Source organism: Lathamus discolor, chromosome 4 (assembly GCF_037157495.1).
Source record: "Lathamus discolor isolate bLatDis1 chromosome 4, bLatDis1.hap1, whole genome shotgun sequence".
Classification (NCBI taxonomy): domain Eukaryota; kingdom Metazoa; phylum Chordata; class Aves; order Psittaciformes; family Psittacidae; genus Lathamus; species Lathamus discolor.
Window position 1 is genome coordinate 71,170,151 of NC_088887.1, and position 15,643 is coordinate 71,185,793.

Consider the following 15,643-nt stretch of genomic DNA (forward strand, 5'->3'; position numbering starts at 1 on the left):
GGCCAAGGACTTTGTGAGTCTCATGCTCTGCTGGGGACGAGGGAGGCCGGGAGGAAGCAGAGACAGGACACCTGACCCAAACTAGCCAAAGAGGTATTCCATACCACAGCACGTCATGCCCGGGATGTAACGGGGAGTTACCCGGAAGGGCACACTCTCTCTTCAGCGGGGTTGAACTCGTTCGGCGGTGATATCGTATTCTCTTGTTATTTTCTCTTATCATTATTATCATTGGTGGTAGCAGCAGTGATTTGTGTTATACCTTAGTTACTGGGCTGTTCTTATCTCAACCCGTGGGAGTTGCATTCTCTTGATTCTCCTCCCCATCCCTGCGGGAGCGGGGAGGGTCGGGGGGGGTGGGGGTGTGAGTGGACAACCTGTGTTTAAACCACAACAGTATGCTAAATTTCATGTTCAATTTTCCTGTTTTGTAAAATGATAAAGTGTGATAGCCCTACCTGAAACCTGCAAAAGGTGCCAAGCATGTTGTCCTGGAAGTTTCTGAAATGATGTTGCTTGTACAGACTTCTCCAGCATGTCGCAGCCTGTGCAAGGCAGTCACGCAGGAAGAGTTGCATAGCCTAAGGACAAACTTTTGCTGCTGTTCCCCTTTCATTTTAGGGGGCCAAAGAAGGAGAGAATGCAACTCTTACTAGCAATCATTTTAGTGATGTGGCTTAACAATGTAAAACTAATTCTTTAAGGTACCGTTATGCATCTGAGATACTATGATTCTTGAAATTATATTTTCCCCTTTATGTAACCAGCTGCTGCTTTTTAAAGGAGCATGTCCAGATTGGATGGAGTCTTGGGCAGCATGGTCTAGGGTGAGGCATCCCTGCCCATGGCACGGGGGTTGGAACTAGATGATCTTAAGGTCCTTTCCAACCCTAACCATTCTATGATTCTCCCAGAGATATATTTACTATTTTGTACTTGTGCCCTGAGTACCCATAGGCCCTGCTTGCCCTGTCCAGCTTCACCTGGGACTCTCAGCCTTCCACATGGCCTAGGAGACACCTGGGGCAGGGAGATCAGTTTCTGCAATACACAAGCAATTACAATTAATTGGGACTCGAAAACAGTAGCCTGGTACAAAGGAGATTAAGCTGAAAGACAGCACCTTAGGAATGCATAAAAATGCATAAGGGCATAACAGCGCAGAGGGTTGCTTCCATGGGTATCACAGCAGGATCAAAGCAGATATAAAGGATATAGACCTGTGAACTTCTTTTGGTAGTTTGTTAGACTTTAATATGATTAGTTTCCAAGCGTGCATGACTGAGCAACTTAAAGAAGAGTATGCTCTTTCCTCCATGTTAGTATGGACCTTTACGACATGCTAGCAATGTCAGAATTGCAAATATTCTGTCATGGAAAATACAGCTAAACAGCATGATTTAATTCGATAAAATTGACCTGATTAATGTATATGTCTCATTTTCAATGGAATAGAAAGCTGGTTCACAGAAGCCACATTAAAAGCTTCAAAGGCTGTTTTCACTTCAAATATTGATGCCTGATTCTATTAGTGCAGATCTGTTCACTTGATTTGAATAATAGTATAACAATGTTTAGCATAAGAATTGAAAAGAAAAATAATAGACAGGAACAATTTTAAAAGATATTTTAGCAAGGCAAATAGAAGATTTTTGTCTTGAGAAGGCTTTAGAATATTTTATATATATTTAAAAAAGTTTTCTCTCTTTCTTCCTATTCTGAGTTGCTATCTTATTTTTACAATAAGAAAACAAAGAATAAAGGGCACTTAGCTGCCATCAAATATCTGATTTTAAAGTTTATGGCAAGTTTTAATCTCTGACCCATTCAGAAGATATCAGTGGTGTCATCAGTGAGATTAATATACATGTGATCTATTGAGACAATATGCGCCCTTTTTCAAGAAAAAATGAGCCATTAAAATGTAAAAATTTTAAAAAGTTTATTTTAAAAGTTAGAGACAATAACTGCATCTGATAAGCATTCCCCACTCATCCTGTCAAGCAATTAGCTTTGTATCTTCCAAGCTGTAGCTACCTTAGAATGAAGTTATCTTAGCTATCTAGAATGAAGATGTCCCTATTCCTTTTTCTTAAGGCCAAAGAGTAAATGCACTGTGGTAAAGATGGGACAAAACAACGGAGTTTCATTTCCTGCAGCTGAGATGCAGGGACAGACTGCTACTTCTAGTGTCACTACTGTTTCCCATAGTGGATCTTGAGGTGGACATGTCGATTCCCCCATGCCCAAAAGAGCATAGTTTGCCAGGTCACAGCTTCAGTGTGCCAACTACAGGTTTTTTACAAAGTCATATATTCGGTTTGGGGATGATTCTTTTTATTAATCATGCATATGACTGGCAGCAGTTATGCTCCTTGGTGATGAACACTAAAGCTATATAGAGACATTTAATTTAAAAACGTATTTTCTCCATGGAGACACCCCCAAGCATTCTTACTCTATTGAACTTATCCTTCTATTTCTATATCTGACACTTTCTTCCTCTCTTTGAGAGGAAAAAAGAATGTTGAATCCAACTGATGATCATTTTTGCTATCTTAAACTCATCCTTGCATATCGTCTTTGAACCACATAAAGAAGAGAAAACTTTAGATATGAAAAATTCATAGGATTTTCAGTTTTTGAAATATAATATAGTAATGAAATAGGTAGTAATCATACAAGCATACATCTAGCTGAATGTAAATGAATAGTTCCATTTCATTCAGTAATACTTTTCATATAGATAAAATTAAAGTTACATATTTATTATAGATAAAATTAAAGTTACATATTTATTTTGTGCTGTTGAAACCTAACATGACACAATATGTTTGTTTTTCTCACAGCTGGGTGATTTGATGGCTTTGGGACTAGAAAAATAAGTCTTAGAAACACAGAGAAATAATATATTATAGAGACAACAATTATTCTATTTGTTATCTGCTTTTCACTTTTTCACGACAGCTATCATTTAGAAACTGTGAAACTTCACAGAGATTAATTTTTTACAGACCTTTTACATTTATAGTTTCATTTTTACTTTTATTTCTTGTTCTTTCAGCTGCACATATTGATGCTTAACAGGTGTATTTTGAGATCAAAAGGAAAATGATTTAGATACTCCTCCTTTCCCCAAATTGCCTTGTTCTTCAGAAGAGATTTATTCCTTTACAAATTGTAGGGGTGTATTCATTCCTTAATGAATTAAGAATTCATAAGCCGCTCTCTTCATCTCTCTTTTTGTGGAGTTGTCTGTGCTGCTGCTGCTATTTTGTGTTGGTGCATGGTAATGTAACCTCTAACTTGTGTGAAACACAGTTAACTTTCTTTTTCCTGAAATGTATAGACTGTAGTTCCACTTGGAAGGAAAAAAAAAAGTGTGGTTTCTTCATTCATGCAGGTTGCTTATGCATACTTGCATGCTTTTTTATTATAGTTGGATGATAGTATCACCATTAGTATGCTGCTGCATTATTTTCATTACTACAATCCAGGGTGCTGGAATACTGTACAATACTTTCTGAGGGGAAAACCACAATTTCAATCTTATTTCAACAGGGCCAGAAGACTTCAACTTTTACATTATTTCATTGCCTCTGCAGATTGTTTCCTTCAAAGGCAATAAACTAACATGCTTATGTGCTCTTCGGTCCGCACAGTATGGATAAATGCTAATAAAAATATCTGAACTTGTGGTGTGGGTTAGAATTTACAAGCTGTTTCAAGGAGAGGAATGGTTAATGCCGTCACTGGCAAGACAGCAGATGGGATGATGAAATGCAGCTGCAAGGGATAAATGCACTCAGGAGAAGGCTGCAGAGGAGGGGAAGTGCCTAAGGAAGCAGGGAGAGTACTTAGAGGAGTGTTGTTAGAAGGGCATGCTGTGAATCTCAAGGTGACATGAGCCTCTGAATGAAGGAAATAGGAAAACAGTTCCTATGTGTGAAAGATTAAGATGTGCTTTTGGAAATGGGTTTGAGGGTGAGTGGAAAAAAAAGGGACTTATTTTTCCTATCAGGGCTACAACTGGCAAGGCTGAGTCCTGGCACCTTGACCAGTTTGTAGGGCATGGGTGGAGTTCAGCCCCCTGAACTTCAGAAATCTTCTATGTGATAACAATTTGTATGTGAGCTTTGCTGTCAGTGGAAAGAAACAGATGCTTTTAGGGTGTGATTCATCTGACCTATTTTGGACACCTGCCTTAGGAGGAGATGAATCATGCCCCAGAACTGCTGCTTTCCTTCCATTGACTATAAAGAGAGCCTAGGGCAACTAGCTCAGATTTAAATACCTATATAACAGATATCTTGGCTTGGCCAGGTATAAATAGTCCCAAAGAATACCACGTAATTGGTGAAGTTAATGTTTGAATGTCAGCATGGTGACAGCTCTAGGGCATGAGCGCTACAGCAGTTTCTCTGTGTTTACCTTTTACTCTACTGTTTGGTTTCTATATAGGATACAGTCAATGGGAGGTGGTGGCCTAAACAAGGATGCCTTCTGCAACTGGATGTGTGCTGAGGTCTGGTGTCTGCTGCAGAAGCCTGTGGCTCTCTAAACCATCCTGTAGTCCTGCTGGTGCTCAGGAGTTGCTTCCTTCTGAGCTTCAGGGAAAATTTCACAGAAAGAGAGAAGAAAAAAAAACCCACCCCAGATCCTTCCAAAGAATGACATTTGGTAAACCTACCAAGTTTCTCTATGTGCCTCTCTATGTACCTCACACCCTGTTTGTAAAGGGGGTGAGACTGTAGCACTTCAGTGATTAGGAGGACAATTGTGAAGTTTTCCTGTGGGAAAGATAAGATTGTCTTCACAGGAGCTTTTCCAGTGTGAAGGATGAAGTTATTTTCACATCAGCTATTTGTTTGTCCTGTGGAAATATGCTCAGTTCTGTCTGAATAGTAAGCCTCCATGTACCTTAGTTCACATAAGCTTGGTGGGAACCTGTATTTCACTCAGTATTTGTGGACATGTCACACTATGTCATTGTGTCATAATTTCACAGTGATAAAATCAGGATGGCCCTTACTTGCAAAAGAAATGCATTTTCCTGAGGCTTTTAGCTAGCGTAAATGACAGCAGCCTTCAAAAAGCCCATGAGAAAATTAATTATTGTCCTTTTAGACTAGGATTTGAGTCATCTGTAGTAAATAAATATTGGGCTAAGCCTCCAACAATATTTTTAAAATAGGTTTTTTAAGGCTCACTGCAAGTATAACTGCATATATAGTCTTTAGAAATACAAGTTTGAGTCTGTTATTCTGGTTATAATATTTGTGCTAAGAAGAGAAATCTTTTTTTCCTGATTCTGGAGTACAAGCTTAAAATCACTGTGATTTCTCTGTAAACTCAGCACAGGCCAAGTTGGGCATATCTTTTTCTACAGTAGGAGCTTGTATATGTGTCAACACTAAAGAGTTGGCTAGAGGGAGTGAGCAAATTTCAGTGAGAATACAGATCTATATTCTATAATTACTCTGTACATTTGCAGTAAGCAGATATCATCGGTGACTTCTTAAAGGTGGAATATTTGAATTTTAAAATTAGTGAAATTATAATGTTTTCTTCTGCATACTTTTCATATTTTCCAATTATTCCATACTCAAAGCACAGAAAAGATAATTTTTCAATATCACCGTTTTACACTAAACCTCCCCTTTAACAACGCAAAGCACAAGGGAGCAATTGCTTTCACCACTAGGATGTTTTCTTTGGCTTTCAGTCTGTACTTTACATATATTTGGATACTGTGCTTTTCCTTTGCAAACAATTCAAATGACTCAAGGGGTGTTAAGTTTTTGTTTAATGACTAGTACACTAGGCATGTTTGCAGAATTTGCTAGGAAGTGAATTTGAAACAAGAACTATTTTTGTCAACTAAGTATACATTCACCTGGAATTTAAAAGAAAATTGGCCTTAATGGCATGTTTAAATTATTATCTTACCTACATATATTTGCATATGTTTTATTCTGTCTGGGTGCTAGAGGTTAGACTAAATGATCTTTATGTTTTCATGAGACTCCCACATAAGGGGAGGAGAGCACTGAAGTGGCACAAATGAGGTCTACTCTCTTGCTACGCTCTTATGGAAGCTGAAGCCCTCAGTGAGAGCTCGAACTTCCTATTCCAGTAACAGAATTAGGAGAAAACCTGATTAAGACAAAATTACAGGATGGTCCAAAACTGCATTCATTGCTTATTGTGTCTTACCACATACACCAAGGTTTCCTAGGATTCCAAAGTTCATTGAAAAGACCTGAGGCTTGGATTTAAAATACAAGCAACATTTCGCTCATATTATCTAATTACTGGAAATACAATTTGAAACCCTCCAAACTGCAAGCCATGCTTCACTACAGAAGTCAGGTAAAACAGATGAGATTATATAATGAAAAGGTTAGTGAAAAGGAAAACTCTCCCGTCCAGCCAAAACTGACCAGTTTAAAAAGGCTGCCTAGAGCTCTAATTAAAACTGTCTTAGATTAGTCTAATTTATTTTCCTTTTGTATGAATAAAAAGCATAGCCAAGAGTGCTGCTAATAAAGCTAACAGTAACCTTGTAAGGTACCTACTTTTTTTATCTACTCTGAGCTGTTAATCAAATTCGATACTTTGGTTGAAAAATCTATTATTTGCGGCAGAGGTTTAAAAGAAGATATGTGGGATGAGCTCCTATGAAGTAAAGACTAGCAACTTATTCTTCGCTGATAGATGTTTCTGGCTCCGTGTAGCTGTGCATAATGTATTTGTGCATTTTTACTATTATTGAATACAACTCATCAGGAAGACACAGAATACTGTTTCTGAACTGTGACTAAATAGAAGAAATTTCTGAGGCAGAATAGTTTATTACTTTCATCATATTAGCATGTGATTTGAGTATGTGAAATAAATATGGAAAATTACTACTTCCCATGCCTTCTTTTGAACAAAAGTTTGAATTTCAGTGTCATCCTTATTTTTGTGAACTATTCCTGAATTAAGAAACACGTGGATGCTAAATAAACCTCATATCTGGGATCTTAGAAGTTTATTCATATTTACATACATACGTATGTGTATTTTCTCACATGGAATTTTTGGTCACTGTTAAGGCTTCTTTCAGTTTCAATATCAAATTTATATCTCCCTTTGCAGGGATTTTTCAATGCTGTATCCGAAAGGGGTCTTCATCTTTGTTATCTAGAGGGCTTAGTCCACACAGATTGATATTTTGCAATTGCTGATTAACATTTTTTCCCAGAATGAAGCAGCAGCATGTCTGCCCTGTATTTGATAAATAGTTCTGACATACACTCTAAAAACTCACTCAAGAAGTACATTCTGAGCATTTTCCAGTGGCAACAACAGAAGCAGGATAAGGTTCACTAAGCTGAGGGAGTAGAAAAACTCCAAGGAAATTAAAATGTAATGCCAGAAACTTCTGAAGATCTGGAGATAAGTCCTGATAATTTGTATTCTGAGAATTGCATGGCCTGTCTGCAAAACCTGTATAATCTCTCTTGTGACCCCTTTTTAGAGTGGCAGTTGTTATCACTAAGGACAAGCAAAACAGGTTAAATCAGTAGCTGCCCACTGGGGTGCTCACCTGAGCAAGTCCAATCACAACTGATTTTTGAGTGGTTTAATTGTCAATTAAATATACAATATGAAGGCATTTTTGTATCTTTATACAGTAAAAAAACCCCACACACAGTCTAGACAGAAATGTGTAATTTTTCTACTTAAGAGGTACTTCGAGGTGCTCAAGAACAACCACTGATTTCAAAGTCATTGTGGTAAGTTTAGTGAGTAGGAAGGCAGTTAAGGGCTTAATTCTCTCTGGAAGATAGAGGTTTGTGTTAGTCACTAGTCCTTGTTATCTGGGAGCACAGGAGGAAAATGTGTGAAATTAAATACTAATGATTATGCCAGCTTTGGTCACTGCTCTGACTTGGCTTTTTTAGGTGGCCTGTCCTCTTTTTCCGTTTTGATGTAACTGGCCAAACTGAGAGCCCATTTAAAAAAAAGAAAAAAATAATATCTTCTTGAAAAAAAAGAAGCATAAGTTTTGATTACCGTTTTGTGGTGCTTTGGGACAGCTCTGTTCTTCTTATCCAGTTGGTTGGAAGTGTTTCCTTGTTTGGTTATGGGAGCAATTGCTCTGATCACTGTATCGCACTGGGTGCATAGTAAGAGCTTTATAGATATAAATGTACAAATGCTATTAGTGATGAGAAATATTATTTTGGCAACTGGATTTTGTGTGGAATAACCTAATTTTTAATAATATAATTTGCTTAGTGTTACATACACACAAAATTAACAGTCATTGAAATGTTCCATGCATTTTCTTTTTTGAATGGATATAGTTTTGCCTGTCAGATGCCATGTTATTAAAGAACATTAGTTAAAATTACACCTAGGCTGACACTTAATAGACTTTTTTGCAGTTTGCTTCAAAGTACTTGCCTCCTAACAAGATTAGAGACATATTAAAATTACTGCATTTGTGGGGGAAAATTATGCTTAAAAAATAAAGCCACTTTCAGCTGCATGTCTTTTGAGTCATAAATTTATCACACAGAATGGTAAGCAAGGTAAGCGTCTCTTCTGTGGTCTGGGTGTGGGGGAGTAAAATGGGTGCTTGCCACAGGTGTTCTGAAAGAAAAAGTTCAAATAACAGGAAGGGAGGTCTGATCCCTGCTGACCAGCACTGTCATGTAAGATGGGCTGCATGTCCTTGGTAGTAGGTCAGTGACAGCCAGTAGCTGTAAACATCTGGAGGTGGAAATGCGGAGCATCACTCTCAGGGGAAATCAGCTTCCCCCCTTCTACCCCATCTTCATGCCACAATATTTTCTTACAGTTCTTCTGCAATAACCTACATTTACTGAGAGATTTGTTTTGCATTTATGATCTTGTGCAATTTGGTAATTCCTCCAGACAGCAGAGTAACTTTCCACAATACAAGCATATTATTTCCAAAAATTGACTGGGTCTCGGGAGACTACATTGGTATTTACAAAATGTCTTTAGGTGTTACTGTAAGAGGTGTTTTATACTGTGATAGCGGCTGTGAATGCTGAGAAAACTTATTCCTCAAAGGATGTGCCATACCTCTCACAGGATTCTCCATGCTGGTATTCAGGTCTTGCTGCGGTAGCATGGCAGAGCTACCCAAATCAATACAACACCCTGAACTGAGCTTGAACTGAAAATGTCAAACTAAACTCCCTTTTGATTGACCCTAAGTCATACAGCCTATTTTTCTTACTCTTTAGTCTCATCCAAAACTGAGCTTCATAACAGACTGGATGATCTGAAAGCTCTTTTCCAACCTAGTTGATTCTAAGATTCTAGGGTTCTCTTATTGTTGTTTCTGGTACACTGTGCCAGAAGAGATAAGGCACAAATGAAGAAGTCTGAATTGCCACCCTACCCACAAGACTGTCCCAGTGTTTGTGACCTGCAAGTTTTTCTGCTGAACCTATGGCTGATTTTGCTTTTTCTTTTAATCACTGTGCTAACATTTGCCTAACTACCCATTCCTTGTTTCATACAAGCAGCAGCCAGATTCATTATCTTCTCTTTGTTCTAGTCATGTTGTTCTGGATGGGACACTAAATCATTTTCTAGGTTACATCTCGTGTTGCCTGCACTGCATGGAAACAATGTGTGGAGCTATGGAGTACAGGAAACTGGCAGCTATAGCTGAGTTTTAGGTTTTGTGTCTTTCAAAGAGAAAGATTTGAGATTTGCCTTTTCAGCTTCCACAGGAAACTAAGTAGCACTTTCAGAAAGTGTCATTTTAGGTTAAAATCAATGGGAGCAACACAGAGACACATAACAAGAATACAAATAACCTAAATCCTAATTAAAACCCCTACTCTGAACTTTCAGAGGTCAATAGGTAGAAAGGCAGATTTTAGTTCTGCCTGTTGGACCATAAACTTGTCTAAAAATAGTATTGTTAGATGCCACTCTTCTACTCATTGTCAAAGCATTCTTTAATGGATGGATTTCTCCAGTTACTTCTACAAAATATTGGTCTCATTTTTATAGTTTCTTTCTTACAAATGTACAGATTTAAGTATGCTACTAACAGGGATAGTACTTCTTAATGATGTCAGAAATTTTAATTAATAAAATCAGAAAGAGTCTTGCTTTTATTAAAGAGCAGAGCAAAATAGAAGTTATGGTTCCATCTTTAATAACTGGAGGCCTAAACCTTATCTTGCTAAAATCCGCAGAGATGAATCCCACACAGAGAAGCTAATTCATATATTTTAAAAGTGGTCAACCTTGACTTGATTTGTTTGTGTTTAAAAAAGGACTGTGTGCATGATTATGTCTCTAGCCTGTACCTATGGGACAGTATTTACATAATTTTCAACACTCAACAAACTGCAACCATCTACAAATTAATGGTAAAAGGAAGCAGATACTGCCTACCTGCAGAAACTCTAAAAATCCTCCCATTTGGGTCAGATTAGGCTTTGCACTGGTCAAAACAGGGCAAGCTATAGGAGAGATTAACTGCGGGAGATGCGTAATTCAAATATGCATTTGCAGTGTTGTCGCCAAAGTACCTCAGACAGTGTGGATGGACCCTGAATAACTATACCAGTTCCAGGAAATGGAAACAGTACTGTTATTAACAGGTACTGGAAATCAGTGCCAAAAAGAAAAATCTGGAGTACTTAGAAAGTAATAATATCATACTGCTGGAAAAAAAATAAATCATTAAGATTCAGTAATAACTTTAATTGAGTGGAAGATCCATGTCTTCCAATAAAGTGAAAAGACTCAAAAGCGTTCATTTCAGTAAAAGATCTGTAAGTATTCACTGCTGTGAGAATGAGACTGAGCCATAAATTATGGAGGAAGCTTAGTTACTAGCCAATAGGAATCTAATTTTGTGTATACAGGTTGAATTCAAAAGCTGGTCCCACAACATTATTTTTAAACTTGGTGGTCATGTTTTCATGGTTTTATTTTTTAATTTCAGCTTGTTTTGACAATTTATTAATTTACTTTTTTTTTAAATTTTAATTACACTTTAGAATACTTCTATTTTAACAAAAGTGATTTCTTATCTTAGATGTTTTATGACTTTGGCTTGCCATATTTATTATAAGTGAAGTTCAGATCCAAGCTTTCATATTTTTAAGAGAGAAAAGCATTCTTAGAAGAAGATACAGTTAGTAATGTGAGAAATTCATACAATGCATCTAGCAGAGGATAATATCTCTGATAATCAGCTCTAGCAGTTGCTGGTGACAGGATAAGCATACTGTGAACCATCTTTTCACCAATTATCACAAATTTTAGTAGGCAAAATTTTGGAGGCTTTCCTTTCATGTTTCCCAGCTGACAAAATGCTAATGATCCGGAGGGAATACATCTTGAAAATGTGAAATGAAATAGATTTTCCCTTACACAATATCAGCAGTTTCTTAACATTTCTAACTTTTCAACACCTAGGAATAAAACAGTCCTGGAGACTAGTATTATACTAACCTTAATGTGTTATTAAGGTATTAACTTTAATGCCCTCAAAAAATAGTTCATTGTTTCTCTAATTCTTAGTAGACAATAGATGATGATAAATAGACATTTTTTCTTATGCTGGAGAAAAATTACAGTGGGATATTATTTTCAGTTTCACTGCTGCAGTCTCAGGGCTATAAGTTGGTCTAGATACATAATTTTAATTTGATAAATTATTTTTCCTGTCTTGTTACATTAAGGCCTTCATGTGACATGTGGCAACTTTTTTCCCCTTATATGTAATTAACTCCTTCCATATAAAATGTAAAATTGTAAGGTATTTTCCAAAATCAGGCAAAGGGAATATTCATTAACTAGGAAATTAATGTACAACAGCAGTAGACCTTTTCTTTTTTTTTCTTTAATTCACAGCTAATGCTGTACGTGGCCTATAAAGCCCAAGGGAGATGAACACAGCTACTGATGTCAACAGTAATTATTAGTAATATGCAAAGGTAAACTTTTCTGAAAGGAAGTGTTTTTATATAAAGGCATCAAGAGGGCCCACAGTGTGCTTTCAGAAGAAGTTTCTACTGGATAGCACATAAGTACTCTTGAAAAAGCTACATTTAATATAACTGTTTCACTTTCCTTTGACAGTGCCATTGCAAATGTAAGAAGAGGATAGACGTTTTGGGCAGATTTGAAAGGAAGGTTAAGTGGCTATTCACTTCTGCTTACCCTCTGCACACCCTGGCCCCTGGGTGCTTGGGAGGGAGAGCTGCCGGAATTCATCTTCCGTCTTCCCTGAAGCAGCTGTTGCACTTTTCTTATTTCTAGTTCACTTTTGGGCCGTATTCAGGTATGAGCTCAGTAAAGATAGGGCTTATTCCCAGAAGGGATTATTCCCCTACTCTTCACATGCTAGAGAGACCACCTTGGTGGTTATTTTTGAAAACAATTTTTGTCTGTTCCTGCAGGTATCTGCAACAGCTGGTTATTGTCTCAGAAATAGTGTGGCAAGCAGGAATAGGGAGGTGATTGCCCCTCTATACTCAGCATTGGTGAGCGAGCCTGCACGCCAAAACCTGCGTTCAGTTTTGGGGGCCTTCAGTACAGGAAAGACATTGAAGTGTTGAAGCACATCCAAAGGAGAGCAATGAAGATGGTGAAGGGGCTGGAGCACAAGACTTATGAGGAGTGGCTGAGGGACCTGGGGTTGTTTAATCTGGAGAAAAGGAGGCTCGGGGGGACCTTATCACTCCCTACAACTACTTGAAAGGAGGTTGTAGTGAAGTGAGTCTTGGTGTCCTCTCACAAGTAACAAGTGATAGGACAAGAGGAAATGGCCTCAAGTTGCATCAGGGGAGGTTTAGATTAGATATGAGGTAAAACTTCTTCCCTGAAAGAGTTGTCTAGCATTGGAACAGGCTGCTCAGTGAACTGGTGGAGCCACAATCCCTGGAGGTGTTAAAAAGACATGTAGTTGTGGCACTTAAGGACATAGTTTAGCTTGCAGTACTGGGTTAACAGATGGATGTGATCACTGAGAACCTTGAGCCCACTGTAGGAGAGGATCTGGTCTGAGACCATCTTAAGAACCTGAATGTACACAAGTTCATGAGACCTGATGAAATCCATCCACGGGTCCTGAAGGAGCTGGCGAATGAAGCTGCTAAGCCACTGGCCATCATATTTGAAAAATCATGGCAGTCAGGTGAAGTTCCTGATGACTGGAAAAAGGGGAATATAACCGCCATTTTCAAGAAGGGGAAAATGGATGACTGGGGTACTACAGACCAGTCAGTCTTACCTCTGTGCCTGGAAAAATCTTGAACAAGTCCAGAGGAGGGCCACGAGGATGATGAGGGGACTGGAGCACCTCCCGTATGAAGACAGGCTGAGGAAATTGGGGCTGTTCAGTCTGGAGAAGAGAAGGCTGTGTGGAGACCTCATAGCAGCCTTCCAGTATCTGAAGGGGCCTATGGGGATGCTGGGTGGAGACTCCTCATTAGGGACTGTAGTGACAGGACAAGGGGTAACGGGTTAAAACTTAAACAGGGGAAGTTTAGATTGGATATAAGGAGGAAATTCTTTCCTTTTAGGGTGGTGAGGCACTGGAATGGGTTGCCCAGGGAGGTTGTGAATGCTCCATCCCTGGTGGTGTTCAAGGCCAGGTTGGACAGAGCCTTGGGTGGGATGGTTTAGTGTGAGGTGTCCCTGCCCATGGCAGGGGGATTTGAACTAGATGATCTTAAGGTCCTTTCCAACCCTAACTATTCTATGATCTTAAAGGTCTTTTCCAACCTAAATGATTCTGTGATTCTGTATTGTCTTTATTTATAGTTTTATTATGCACCGCTGACCTATATATTCATATTTGTATTTTGATAATACAAAAGTTAGAAGATGCAGGAAAATCACAAATGTGTTTTCATCCTGACAAAGTGTTTAAAGTGCAATCTCATAGCATTTACTTGAAGATCATCTTTTTTCTTCAAATTATTGTGTAGAGAAATGTGGAGAATCTAATCTAGTCTAGGTTTTTCAGTACATGGGCATATGATTTTGTATATCAGTAATTTCAAAATTCATGTATGACAAGTAAAAATATAGATCCTAATTGATAACATAAATTGCATTTAGAAAGGGTATGATTTTAAAATGCCGCTTCTGAATGTCAGACCTAATTGTAGTCACTGTAGAAAGTTTAAGACAGAAGTGTAGTAAATAGCATTGTATGGAGGCTGAGATGTAAATTTACATAATGTAAGATGGAAAAAATGGAGTTACCATAAACAAAATTAGAAGAAAAGGATTTCTGTGAGCTATTTGGCAGCTTGTTCTTTTCAAATGGCATGCGTACCTGAATCTTCTTTTGGAAATACTTAGAGAAAAATTGGCATGAAAGCTGGTATATAGTTTTCATACAAATATAAGCTGATTGACTCTTGCAATATATTTTAACTTATTGCAACGCTAAAAGCAGTATAGCATAAGATTATACTTTTGCTATGCCACTGAAGTTACAGCTGAAGTACAAGAAAAAGAACATATTTTGCTTATTAGATATAACTTTTATAACTTAATGATCAAGTAAATAATTTTTAATGCATTGAAGTAGAAAGGAGTGTAATGAGAGATGGAGTTAATTTTAAATTGAGTGTACCTTACTAGGAGATAATTTACAGTGTGACTGTCAGACTTGTAGTTTTGCAGTTAAAGTTTGCTGCAGAAATGACAGGATCAGCTTGTATTTCACCAATAAATGTGAACAGAGATGAAGCCAGATACCCACAATTGTGCTCCAAAAAAAAAAAAAAAATGCAATAAATGAACTTAATTTCAAACCTGAGTGTAAGAGCTTTGAAAAGTACAGAGATATTAAATTTCTAGGTAATGGTTGATTTTCAAATCGGTTCATAATGAAACTTCTCTTTTCTGAACAGAATTATCCTTAAATTGTTCTTCTGTAGGACATTTTCTTTTGGTAGATGAGTGACAAGGCTGATCATATGCAATCAGGGAATACTGAGTCTGTAAAGAAGCGCTAGGATTAAGTGCAGATCCTTACCATGTTAATAAAGCTTTTTTCTCACTGGCCATACCCTTCAAAGTAGTAAGCTGTATAGCAGCACTCATGTATACAGTTTGGTTTCTTCATACTCCTTCGAAAGCTTCTTGAGTCAGTCTGCATTTGTATGCCCAGAACTCTAGAGGCCAGTGCGGGCAATAGCTCTTGTACTGGCCACATGTTATGCTAAAATTAGATGAGTTATAAATTATCATGGGGGAGACACAAGTGGTCTGTGTTTGTCCTGAAATGAAGTATGGGGAGGTCTGTCATTTGGCAACTTATTGCAAACAACTTGCAGCTGCAATATTATTGGTGGAATAAAGTAGTGTTAGCTGGAATTGGAGGGGATCCTGCTTTTCCATGAGCATGTCAGATTAGGCTTCAGGATGAAGGAAGGAGAAGGCAGATCCAACATAGATTATTTTGAGCTGTCTTCAAATGACACTTTGAGTTAATGCATTTACCCTTCCAGGGAATTTCTTTCACTTCTGTCTGGACTTGGCTGTGCTACCTTCTCTTACCAAAGTACCTGTATAGGTATACCTACCAGGTTTAGGGAAGTTGCACTGAGCCTATAACATGGAGACA

At 37.9% G+C, this 15,643-nt stretch overlaps 1 protein-coding gene across 1 annotated transcript in view; it reads left to right on the forward strand.

Annotated features, from left to right (window-relative positions):
* FGF14 (fibroblast growth factor 14) overlaps nucleotides 1-15,643 on the forward strand; it is a 402,730-nt gene that overhangs the window by 109,079 nt on the left and 278,008 nt on the right. The gene's annotated exons all lie outside the window — the stretch shown is intronic.